At 39.0% G+C, this 13,181-nt stretch overlaps 1 pseudogene; it reads right to left on the bottom strand.

Annotated features, from left to right (window-relative positions):
* Positions 1-10,983: 10,983 nt before the first annotated feature.
* Ighv3-30-3l-ps1 (immunoglobulin heavy variable 3-30-3 like, pseudogene 1) lies at positions 10,984-11,595 on the bottom strand (annotated as a pseudogene).
* Between the last annotated feature and the right edge of the window lie 1,586 nt (positions 11,596-13,181).

Consider the following 13,181-nt stretch of genomic DNA (forward strand, 5'->3'; position numbering starts at 1 on the left):
TCAGGAAATCTTATCTACTTGACTTAACAGTCTTCAGTTCGTGCAAAACATTTCATCATCATTCAAGAACTCCTCCAGGGGATCCAACTCCCTCAGGTCTTCTAAACAAAATGCTGGTAAGAAATTGAAAGCACAAATGGAACAAACAAGGGATTCTGGAAGAAGAATCTTCTTGACACCCAAATCAGAAGCGTGAGGACAGAAGAAATCATTAAAAAATGGCTGCCCAGTGAGCAATTGCTATCTCTGTCTGGATTGATTGGTGAAGACAGCGACCTTGCATGTCTGTGAAAATGTAAAAACATAGAGACAAGGCCAAAAATCATTGATTTCTCCATGACCAAATACTGAAGCTCCTGCTTCTGAGCTTATTTTGGTGGCCTCACTCTACAGAAAAGACACAAGATATTTGATGACTTCACCAATGGCCAATCCATTCTCAGCACAATGGTTGGCTGTTAACATCTTCTTCTGTATTTGTCATGCTCTGGCACAGCCTCTGAGGAGACAGCTATATCAGGCTCCTCTCAGCATTCACTTCTTGGCATCAGGAATATTGTCTGGGTCTGGTGACTGCATGTGTGTGGGCTGTATCGCCAGGTGGGGCAGGCTATGGAAGACTTTTCCTTCTGTCTCTGCCCCAAACTTTATCTCCATATTTACTCTTATTAATATTTTTGTTCCTTCTTTTAAGAAGGAGTGAAGCATCCACACTTTGGTCATACTTCTGCTTGAACTTCATGTACTCTGTGGATTATATTTTGGGTAATTTGAGCATTTGGGCTAATATCTACTAAAGTCCCCATGTCATTTTTTTGGGCGGAAGCTGGTTAGCTCACCCATGATATTTTTCTAGTTCCATACATTAGGGTTAGGGTTAGGGTTAGGGTTAGGGTTAGGGTTAGGGTTAGGGTTAGGGTTAGGGTTAGGGTTAGGGTTAGGGTTAGGGTTAGACATTTGGCTATGAATTTCATGAAGTCATTGTTTTTACTAGCTGTGTAGTACTCCATTGTGAAAATGTACAACATTTTATGTATCCATTCTTCTGTTGATGGACATCTGGTTACTTTTTAGCTTCTGGCTATTATAAACAAGGATGATTTGAACACATTGGAGCTTGTATCCTTGTTTTATGTTGAAGTGTATTATGGGTAAATGCCCAGGAGTTGTACAGCTGGGTCCTCAAATAGTGCAATGTCGAATTTCCTAAGGAAGCTTCAGACTGCTTTCCAGAGTGGTTGTACCAACTTGCAATCCCATCAAGAATGGAGGAATGTTCCTCTTTCTCCACATCCTGATACCACCTGAGTTTTTGATCTTAGACATTCTGACTGGTGTTAGGTAGAATCTCAGGTTTGTTTTGATTTACATTTCCCTGATGACTAAGGATGTTGAGCATTTCTTTAAGTACTTTTCATCCATTCAATATTCCTCACTTAAGAATTCTTTGTTTATCCAGGAGGCCAGTTCCAAACCTGGAATTCCCTGAGCTACAGTGAACCTAAAGGTGGCTAGTCTGTCAAAATAGCACTGGGCAACTACTGAACAGGTGGCAGCTGCAGAAATTATGAGAAGCATGTCCAGGTCCTGAGCTCATTCCAGAGCCTAGTCCCTTGCTCACCAGGGGTCCGGCTTCCTATGGTGAATGGTGCCAATGGTCAAGATCCTTGCCCACTAGTAGGGGTCACAAAGGTGCGCGCACTCCTCGGGTCAACTTGGTGATGCACTCCTCGGTCAACTTGGTGAACGAAATTGCTCATCATAGCTTACTATGAGAAAGAGGCAGACGGGTACGTGCATGTGGTATCAGCGGTCCCCAGCCAGGCACACCACCTCAGCATGAAGCTTCAGTGTGTAGTCCCTTGCCACCCAACACAAATATGATGTCCGGTGTGTCAGGTGGCTAAGGTAGACGCTGGCACAGAAGACAGGCAGCACAAAGTGAAGAACTGACGAGCTACTCTGAGTGCAGCCCTTAGAAGTCCAGGCTGGGGTATCACAGCACCAGCTCAGGCTGCGCGTGCTGGCTGATGTTGTTCACAAATAGCGTGGCCTTGCCCGTCCGCGCCAGCCCCTGCAGCAGCTCAGGGGCCCCCAGCAGGGTATGCTGGCTGTTCCACAGAACCCTGTCGCAGTTGAACACAACTCCTTGCACCTGGTCTAGCCTGTCAGGCAGAGGAGCATCACACAGCCACTGGCAGCGCGCCATGCAGCCTTCTGGCCACTCACACACATGCGCTGCTCTTCCTTCCTAGACAAGGTATACTGTAGTTCCACAAATTAACGTGTAGAATGGGGCTGGGGAGGGGATAAGACCACAATCGTCAGCCAATGGGTACAAGAGTTTAGTGAAAGGCTTTAGTGGATGCGGAAGAAGCTCGGAGAAATGGGCGGGACCGCTGGCGCTACCCAGGGGAGGGGACCAATGGAGAGCCAGACTGGTCTGGATCAATTCCAGTGAGCTTTGTGAACTTTTTATCTAATTAGAAACAAATAACCCTATTAAAAAATGGGGCTCAGAGCTGAACAAAGAATTCACAGCTGAGGAATGCCGAATGGCGGAGAAACACCTAAAGAAATGTTCAACATCTTTAGTTATAAGGGAAATGCAAATCAAAACAACCTTGAGATTTCACCTCACACCAGTGAGAATGGCTAAGATCAAAAACTCAGGGGACAACAGATGCTGGCGAGGATGTGGAGAAAGAGTAACACTCCTCCATTGTTGGTGGGATTGCAAACTGGTACAACCATTCTGGAAATCAGTCTGGAGGATCCTCAGAAAATTGGACATTGAACTGCCTGAGGATCCAGCTATACCTCTCTTGGGCATATACCCAAAAGATGCCCCAACATATAACAAAGACACGTGCTCCACTATGTTCATTGCAGCCTTATTTATAATAGCCAGAAGCTGGAAAGAACCCAGATGCCCTTCAACAGAGGAATGGATACAGAAAATGTGGTACATCTACACAATGGAATATTACTCAGCTATCAAAAACAACGACTTTATGAAATTCGTAGGCAAATGGCTGGAACTGGAAAATATCATCCTGAGTGAGCTAACCCAAACACAGAAAGACATACATGGTATGCACTCACTGATAAGTGGCTATTAGCCCAAATGCTTGAATTACCCTAAATGCCTAAAACAAATGAAACTCAAGACAGATGATCAAAATGTGAATGGTTCACTCCTTCTTTAAAAGGGGAACAAGAATATCCTTGGCAGGGAAGAGAGAGGCAAAGATTAAAACAGAGACTGAAGGAACACCCATTCAGAGTCTGCCCCACATGTGGCCCATGCATATACAGCCATCCAATTAGACAAGATGGATGAAGCAAAGAAGTGCAGACCGACAGGAGCCGGATGTAGATCGCTCCTGAGAGACACAGCCAGAATACAGCAAATACAGAGGCGAATACCAGCAGCAAACCACTGAACTGAGAATAGGACCCCCGTTGAAGGAATCAGAGAAAGAACTGGAAGAGCTTGAAGGGGCTCGAGACCCCATATGTACAACAATGCCAAGCAACCAGAGCTTCCAGGGACTAAGCCACTACCTAAATACTATACATGGACTGACCCTGGACTCTGACCTCATAGGCAGCAATGAATATCCTAGTAAGAGCACCAGTGGAAGGGGAAGCCCTGGGTCCTGGTAAGACTGAACCCCCAGTGAACTAGACTGTTGGGGGGAGGGGGACATTGGGGGGAGGGTGGGGAGGGGAACACCGATAAGAAAGGGGAGGGGGGAGGGGGATGTTTGCCCGGAAGCTGGGAAAGGGAATAACACTCGAAATGTATATAAGAAATACTCAAGTTAATAATAAAAAAATAAAATAAAAAAAAAGAAACATAGGCCAGCTGGTTGCTAGGAGAGAAGAAAAAACAAAACAAAACAAAACAAAACAAAACAGATTCTGGAAGAGATGTTGTCTTTTGGCCAGATCTTGCCCTCTGAACCATAGATGCTCATTAGATCATTAGAAAAAAGTGGAAGGAGGAAGGACCACATCATATGAATCTTCACAGTCTGTTATAAGCTCTTGGGCCTGACCAGTGACCCTTCTCTTCATCTGACTGTGCTGTTTGTTTGTTGTTTGTTTGTTTGTTTGTTTTGGTTTTTTTCGTTTTTGGGGTTTTTTGTTTTTGTTTGTTTTGTTGTTGTATAAGTCACATTTTAGTTAGATGTACACTTAAATGGCTTTAGACAAATGATTTTTAAAACACAGGTGCAGGGTCAGTGAAATGGTTCAGTAGATGGTGCCAGTTTGCTGTCAAGTCTGAGGACCTGAGTTCCTTCTTCAGAAACCTCATGATGGAGAGACCATACTGCTTCAAGTTGTTTTATGACACATACACACACAAAAAGGATGTTAAAACATTCTAGCCAGGCGATGGTGGTACATGCCTTAAATTCCAGCACTCAGAATCAGGGAAAGGAAGATATATGATTTAGAGGCCAGCGCAGTCTACAGAGCAAGTACTAGACAGCCAAGGGTATAGATAATCCCTGTCTCAAAAACCAAAATTATAAAAAAACCAAAAACCAAAAACCAAAACAATTACTTGGATTTAACACAGGAAGACCCCCCAAAAGAATTCTTTGTTTAGCTCCGTACCCCACATTTAATAGGGTTATTTGATTCCCAGGAGTATAACTTTTTCAGTTCTTTGCATATATTGTAGATGTAAGATTGGTAAAGATCTTTTCCCAATCTGTTGTTTGTTATTTTGTCCTAATGACAGTGCCCTTTGCCTTACATAAATTTGGCAGTTTTATGGAGTCCCACTTGTTGATTTTTGATCTTACAGCATAAGCCAGGAAAGTTTACCCGGTGCCCATGTGTTCAAGGTTCTTCCCCACTTTTACTTCAATTAGACTGAGTGTATTGGTTGAATGTGGTGGTCCTTTATCCACTTAGACTTGTACTTTTTACAGGGTAATAAGAATGGATTGATTTGTATTCGTCCACATGCTGACTGCCAGTTGAACGAGCACCATTTATTGAAAATACTATCTTTTTGCCATATGGTGGCTTAAGCTCATTTTTAAAATTCTAATACCAAATGGTGTATTCCTTTGCACAAAATATTTCCTGTTTCAGGCAGTAACCCATAACCAGAGACACATTGTACATCAACCATACACACTTGACTCCAGAAAATCCTTTGTATAGTAGGGTAGAAATAACAGTTTTCATGATGTATGGATGCTTATATAACTCATTGTTTCATTTCCCTGGCATTACAGCAAGTGCTTTGTGTAAGCAGTCTAGAATGTCCTCCGACATATAGATATCTCTATGGGTTAAGGATGTGAGTAATTAAATGTGAGCTTAATCATTTATTGTGACAACTACTGCCATGCTGAGGGGAACTGAGTTTCAAAAAGCTATGGAAACAGGCAACCAGGAAACCTCTGGAGATAAGAGGAGGGAGGACCCTCTAGAATGTACCAGAGGCCTGGGAAATGAGAGACTCTCAGGACTCAAAGGAATGGACCTTACATCAAATGTCCAACAGTGAGGAGAGGGAACTTGTACCTCCAGTAGAAAGACAGGGCATCAAAGTGAGGAATGCATTTGCCATCCCATATTCAAAAACCCAGACCCTGAATTGTTCTTGCCTACAAGACTTCCAGGGACAAAAATGGAGAAGAGACATGGACAAAAGGTGCAGTATAGGGCACAAATTGGGATCCATCTCAAGGAGAGGCTACAAGGCCTGACACCATTATTGCTGCTATGGTTTGCTTACAGACAGGAACATATCATGGCTTTCCTCTGAGAGTCTCAGGACGCAGCTCAATGAGACAGATGCAGATAATTACACCCAACCAATGCACACTAGCCAGATAGACCCCTGTGTTTGAAGCAGGGAAAAGTTCGAAGACATTGCAGACGAGGCCAGCTCCAAAGGAAGATAAAGAGTCCCAACTAACCTAATCCCCCTATGTGTCACAGACACAGAGTCCCCAACCAGGCATCATACCCTAACTGTTCCAAGGCCTCACACACATCCAGGACAGAGGACTGCCTGGTTTGAACTCAGTGAGAAAAGATGCAGCTAATCCTCAAGAGACTCTAGGGCCCAGGGAATGGGGAAGCCTGGTGGGGTGGGATTGGGTAGGCTGGGGTCTTTATCTTGAAGATGAGGAAGGAGAAATGGGATGAAAAACTGTTGGAGAGTGAACTGCTTGGGGAATAGCACTGAACTGTAAAAATATGATTAAAGACAGTTTTAAAAATAAATTTGATATGGAAATTATAATACTCAAAGTGAAAATTTATATCTTCATTGTCCAATGGCCACTTTAACACACAATTAGTAAAAAGGCTAATTAGGTTGTACATGAGTTATATTCCAATTTTGTTATGTTTCCCAAAGTTTAGTATTTCAGTTTATTCAAATTAAATAAATGTTTAAATAAAGAAATTAAAAATGATTTGATTATTTTATACACTAACTTTTTAAATTTACTATTCTTATTTACAAATACACTAATATTTCTATATCCCAATTTATGGGTCATGAAAGTTTAATTATTGGGTAGCATTGCAAAAAATAGCTGAATTGCTTTACTATATTGCTTAAAAATGCCAAATTTGCAAAGAGCTAATCAATCATGAAAATAAAAATTTAACATTTGTCTTAATCTAACAAACCAAAGAAAAAGAAAAGCTAGAAAAGTCTTTTGGAAAGACATAAAACTAATCATCATTTTTAGTGTCTGGTATTAACAAGGTGTTTTCACTGATGATAAATATTTCTTCCTCATCATCTTCTTTCTCCTCTTCCTCTTCCTCTTCTCTCCTCTACTATTTCTCCTACTTCTTCTTCCTCTGTTCTTCTTCTTTTTCTTCTAGACATTGAATGAATTAGGAAGGTATTTATACATTAATCATTAATTGAATATAATTAATAAAGTGAGAACAATTAAAATGTTGTTGCATAATACTAATAAAGTAGCAAGAATACTTGCAACAAATATGGTTATTGAATCGATCCAATAATGTGATAGCATTTTATATTTTGTCAATAGGGGAAAGTCCACCATGAAATTGAATCATAACATTATTTAGGTGTAATCAGTATAAGATCATATAGTTTTAATCAATGCTAGGAATTCTTTTTAAAGTTGGCCCATATTGTATAATAAATTCCCTTTATACATTTTATTTATAGTAATAGCTTAATATTATAAAAATAACTTTATATTTTATTTATCATTCTATTTGTTTATATTTCAAATGATACCCCCCCTGGCTGGTTACTCCTCCACAAACTCCATATCCTATCCATCCTCTCCCCCTCCCGTTGTCTCTAGGAGGTTACTCTGCAACCCACAAACTTATTTGTTCCTCACACCACTTGCATTTTCATATACTGAGGCATCAAGAATCCACAAGACCAATTAATTAGTACAACTGACATAAACTTATATACTGAAAATAGTCAGCAATTCAGGCAGTTACTAAAAATAGAACCAATAAACAAACTATGGGGTTGGGGATTTAGCTCAGTGGTAGAGCGCTTGCCTAGCAAGTGTAAGGCCCTGGCCCTGGGTTTGATCCTCAGCTCCGGAAAAAAAAAAACAACAACAACAAAAAAAAAACTAAGAACCACAGTGAGGTACACCATAGATAAACATATAAAGCGATACTATATATATATATATATATATATATATATGTATATATATATATTTATATATATATATGTTATTAACTTGAATATTTCTTATTTACATTTCGAGTGTTATTCCCTTTCCCGGTTTCCGGGCAATCATCCCCTTAATCCCTCCCCCTCCCCTTCTTTATGGGTGTTCCCCTCCCCATCCTCCCCCCATTGCCGCCCTCCCCCCAACAATCACGTTCACTGGGGGTTCAGTCTTAGCAGGACCAAGGGCTTCCCCTTCCACTGGTGATCTTACTAGAATATTCATTGCTACCTATGAGGTCAGAGTCCAGAGTCCAGGGTCAGTCCATGTATAGTCTTTAGGTAGTGGCTTAGTCCCTGGAAGCTCTGGTTGCTTGGCATTGTTGTTCATAAGGGGTCTGGAGCTCCTTCAAGCTCTTCGAGTTCTTTCTCTGATTCCTTCAACGGGGGTCCCGAAACCTGAATCTCATGCCACCCACATCTCTCACTCCTAAATTCCTGGCCTTCCCCTTCCTATTAACAATATGCACACACACACACACACACACACACATACACACACATACACACACATGCACACACATACACACACATGCACACACATACACACACAAACACACACATACACAGACACACAAACACACACACGTACACAGACACACAAACATACACACTCACACATACACAAACACAGGCACAAACACACACATATGCACACACATACACACATATACCTTACTTTGTTCGTTCAGTGTTTCATTTACATGATTTCAGAGCTGACCACTTAGTATCAGCATTTGAAAATACTTACATAGCATAAATATGATTATGATTCAAATGAATAGCCAAACATATTAAAAGATATTTTATAAACAATATATGTGCATATTCATAAATATGTAAAGATATTTAATCATTGAAATGTGAATTAAATACAAACTGGAATGTCAATCACATACTTAGAATAACTTGTAAGAAAGAGGAAATGAAAAATGCTGAAGACACACAGATATGAATATTTTCTTGGTTTAAGTGCAGTTAATTACATAGTCACACTGGTATGTACTATTCAAGAAACAAAATACAACAACATCATATCTTCCCTCAATCAACTACTCTGCTATGAATGAAATACAGTGACCTGTGTCAATGAGAGGACTATACAACCAGGTGCAAGAATTACGGGTTTATTAACAGTTACATAAATATGAAAGGAAGGTCTATAATTATCAAGTTGAGAGTGATTTGTTGATTGTGAAAATTTAGGACTTACTAAGAGGAATGACAGAATATAATCAAAACACATGGTATGTATATACTAAATGATCAAAGAAGCAATAAAAAATGAAGAAAATCACCTTGTTTATAGAAGAATGAAAGGATGAAGAAGATAAGAATTTATGAAAATACTGTGATATGTTAAAAAGATGAGAAAACTCTATCCTGTGGCAGAACAGGATTGGACCTGAGTAATTTCCACTATGTAAAAAAATTCAGATACATGAAGAAAAATGCTTCCTAGGGTGAGATACATGGGGTATGAAATGGGAAAAATTCTGGAATGGTGCACAATGTACTCATGGTTATTAGAGGCTGCAGAGAGAAAGAGAGGTTATAGAGGAAAAACCATAAATCATAGCTGTACAGGAAAGACTGTACATACAGATTTACATTTGAAAATTGATTATTCATTATATCCTTAATACTTGGGCCAGAAAATATTATGCAAGTCAGCGTGCTAACTTCCTGCCCAGGTGTTTCCACACTGTGTTTTTAAAATAAGAATAAGGTAATAATTTATTGATCTAAAATTAGTCATTTCGCAATTTTTGAATTTTTAATCAGTAACTGTCAAACACTCAGGATTCTATGGAAATATGATGGTAATATCTACTGTATTTTCTCATGATTTCACCTCAAAATGATACATGAATATAATTGCTTGCCTGCTTCTTCATATTGCAGTGCTGCACACATGTGTTTGTTGCTTTTCTTATTTTTTAATTCAATTTTAATAATTTTTTTCTTCTGCCATAAATCTTCTCATATTTTTCGCCCACTTTCCTATTCTTTCTCTCACATAGAAATTAACAAAGACATTCTCACCTTTTTTCAGAGTGATGGAAATTCCATCGAAAATGAAGCTGGAATTTTTGTTGTTCTTGAAGACATGAGCTGGCTTTGCAGGGTTAAAGAGATACCTGATTTCTATGTTGTCCATGATGTATTTAAATAAAATATTAAATTATGTAAAAGAGACTTTCCATGTGATTAGATTTAACTTCTCTAGAAAGACAGCAAGTTCACTGATTCTTATGATCTATAGCTTCTAGAAGTGTAATTCTATCTTCAGGTCCTGTATAAGAAAAGAAAACATGTTGGAAATGTGTGTCTCCATATAGACTCAGACTTTACAAAATAAATAAATGTTTATAAAATCTATAATAAACAGTCATGAAGGTCATCGAGAAATAAATTGAATTATCCAAAAGAGAGGGTAGGCTCTGAAGGGGGATATGCCCAGCACCCAGGGAGAAGAATGGATGTTTAAGACTCACTAGTGTTTATGGTCCATTCATTCCCATCTCTGTCTAGATTTTCCGTTAAGTACAAGTCCTACTCTAATCAAGAAATCTGACCAAGACTCTGTCTTGAATCTGAGAAAAGGAAACAAACAAAGGAACGGGGTTTGGTGGTTTGAATATGCTTTGCCCATTGCAAGTGAGATTATTAGGAAGTGTGACTTTATTGGGGGAAGTGTAGCCTGTTTGAAAGAATGGTGTCACTGTGGTCATGACCTTTTGTGGTCTACTCCTATTCTTAAGCCCTACCAGTGTGGAAGATACTCCTCTCCAGTCTTCCTGTAGAAAGCAGTCTCCTCCTTGATGTCTTCAGATCAAGATGTAAAACTGTAAATTACTCACGTACCGTGTCTGCCTGCAAGTTCTCATGTTTCTAATCATAATGACAGCAGACTGAACCGCTGAAACTGTAAGCCAGGCAGGATTAAATGAATTAATTTATAATAGTTGCCCTTGTTGTTTCTTCTGGATGTAATGAAAGACTAAATACAATGCAGGGTCTCCATGAACATGTTCTTGTGATTTCAGTGATGAAGACTGAAACATTTATGTCCTCATTGTTGTCATTTTATATTTTCTTCATGTGAGTCTTGGCCGCCTGTTTTTTAATAACAGCAGAAATACACAAAATGTTTTTTAAGCACATTTGTTTCCTCAAAAACAAATATTGAAAAAAGATTTTCTTAGAAACTAAGAAGAAAGGCAGCCTAAGTACCTCAGAAGAGTGCTTGATTATGAGTTCATAATCTGGTCTGAACCAGTGTTGTGCATATCACAGGTTCTGTGCACCTCCTGGTGGTTCAGAGTGGCCTGACAGTGAGGTTTATGTCTAGTTTCACAGTGAAGTTCATTCATTGTGTTTCTAGTACAGTAATAAGTGGCTGTGTCTTCAGATCTCACATTGTTCATCTGCAGATACAGAGTGCTCTTAGCATTGTCTCTGGAGATTGTGAATCAACTCTTTACAGATGGTGCATAGTTTGTGTAACTGCCATCATAGTTAATAATTGCAATCCACTCCAGGGCCTTTCCATGAGTCTGCCGAACCCAGTTCATTGCGAAGCCACGGAAAGTAAATCCTGAGGCTATACAAGATAGTTTCAGAGAAGCCCCAGGTTGCACCAAGCCTCCTCCAGACTCCACCAGTTGTACTTCACACTGGACATCTGCAAGTACAGAAAATACCGGTCAAAAATTACCATACACACACACACACACACACACACACACACACACACACACACACTCATTGTTCCTCAAATTCATGTCAGCTCACAAACTGCTTTTCAAAAAACTACCTTTTAAAAGAGCAAAAATAAAAATTAAGCTCAATCCCAACTCCATGTTGACTAGTCAATAAGAAATATTGGGATCCAGATCAGAGCTCTACTGCCTGAACTGCAAGGTAAGGTTAGTCTGCATTTATAATTAGAAAGCAACCTTATTTGCATGTCTTCCTGCTATACAGCATAATATATAGTGGTAGCCAAGAGGTGACAAGTCTTATTTGTAAATGTACTGGATAAGTCAGGTTACAATGTTAATATTGAAAAACTTGGTATCAGAATTCATTATTTTCCTTGACAGAAATGAAAAATACTCTAATTATTGTATACTTGCATACAAGAGTTGCATTTTGGTGTTCATTTCAAATCATTTTTATTCCCTGGGTTCCTGTAGGATTTAGTTCAATGTGCCTATTCACCGTTAAAGATGCAGATCCCTGTAGCAGCTCTAGGTCAGAGTGCAGCTGCTTCATGAGGTTTGGAACTGCCTTTCTGCATTGAAGTAATGTGACATACCTGCATTTCAATGTTCAAATAACAAACTTCAAAATGTTGTCAAGACCCATGTGTACCCAGGAGTCTGTGAATTTCTTCTGTTATTATGTATTTTAGGTTTTTTTTCTCTGCTTATTTCAGTAAACAGGTCATAATTGCTCTTCTATACATTCTCAATGTGTGCATGACATGGGGTCCAAAAAGAATATCTTCAGTCCCAACTTACCTCCCCTTGAATTTATTTCTCACACAATACAATTATGCCATATCACATGCATTTATCAATCCTATTCTTAATTTGTGTTACTAAATTTGGTTCTCATTTTCTAGATGACATTGGCATAAACGTGCAGGATGAATTTCTGTTTTTATTTTCAGTGGAAAGTATTTATTATTCGACAGAAGCTTGCTTTGCATTGCTTCTCTGCTTTAATGGTGACTGATATTCAGACTGGAGCATAGTACAAAGGGTTTATTGTCATTTAACGAACTGCTTCAGGTTTGAATAGGCTCAGTTTCTTGCATGGCAGATAAACCAAATAAGCTTTGAAATATCACCTAAGAACAGTGTTCATCTCAGTATTTAAGGAAAAAGAGCAAAGAATATTACATTGGAGATCTGATCATTAGATTATGCAAAAAGAAGATAAACCTGAGGATGGACAGTGGAATATAGAAGCCTTGGTTCAAAGAATTTAGAAACTCAGGATCACAGTTGAAACTGAATAGTTTAAAGTGGTTGAATTTAGTGGAAACCAAGTTTGCTAAAAGAATTAAATGAAAGTGTAAGAAAGATTACAGAAAAGCAGAGAAATATTCCTCTCCATTAGCACAAAGTCATCTGTGATAACAAGTATAAATCTTTTTTTTTTTTTTTTGAGCTGAGGACTGAACGCAGGGCGGCAAGCGCTCTACCACTGAGCTAAATCCCCAACCCCAACAACAAGTATAAATCTTAATATGCTTCAGTATATAATTCCAGAAACTAATGGAAAGAGTCCAAATAAGGCAGGAAGACAACATTGGAATTCACAGTTCTTACATTGAAATCCCAGAATTAAAACACGACAAAACAAAAAAAGTAAAAAAACATGATGTATATGACATATATGGACATCTAAGGCAAAAATTTCTGAAAATAGAATCTAC

Source organism: Rattus norvegicus, chromosome 6 (assembly GCF_036323735.1).
Source record: "Rattus norvegicus strain BN/NHsdMcwi chromosome 6, GRCr8, whole genome shotgun sequence".
Classification (NCBI taxonomy): Eukaryota; Metazoa; Chordata; class Mammalia; order Rodentia; family Muridae; genus Rattus; species Rattus norvegicus.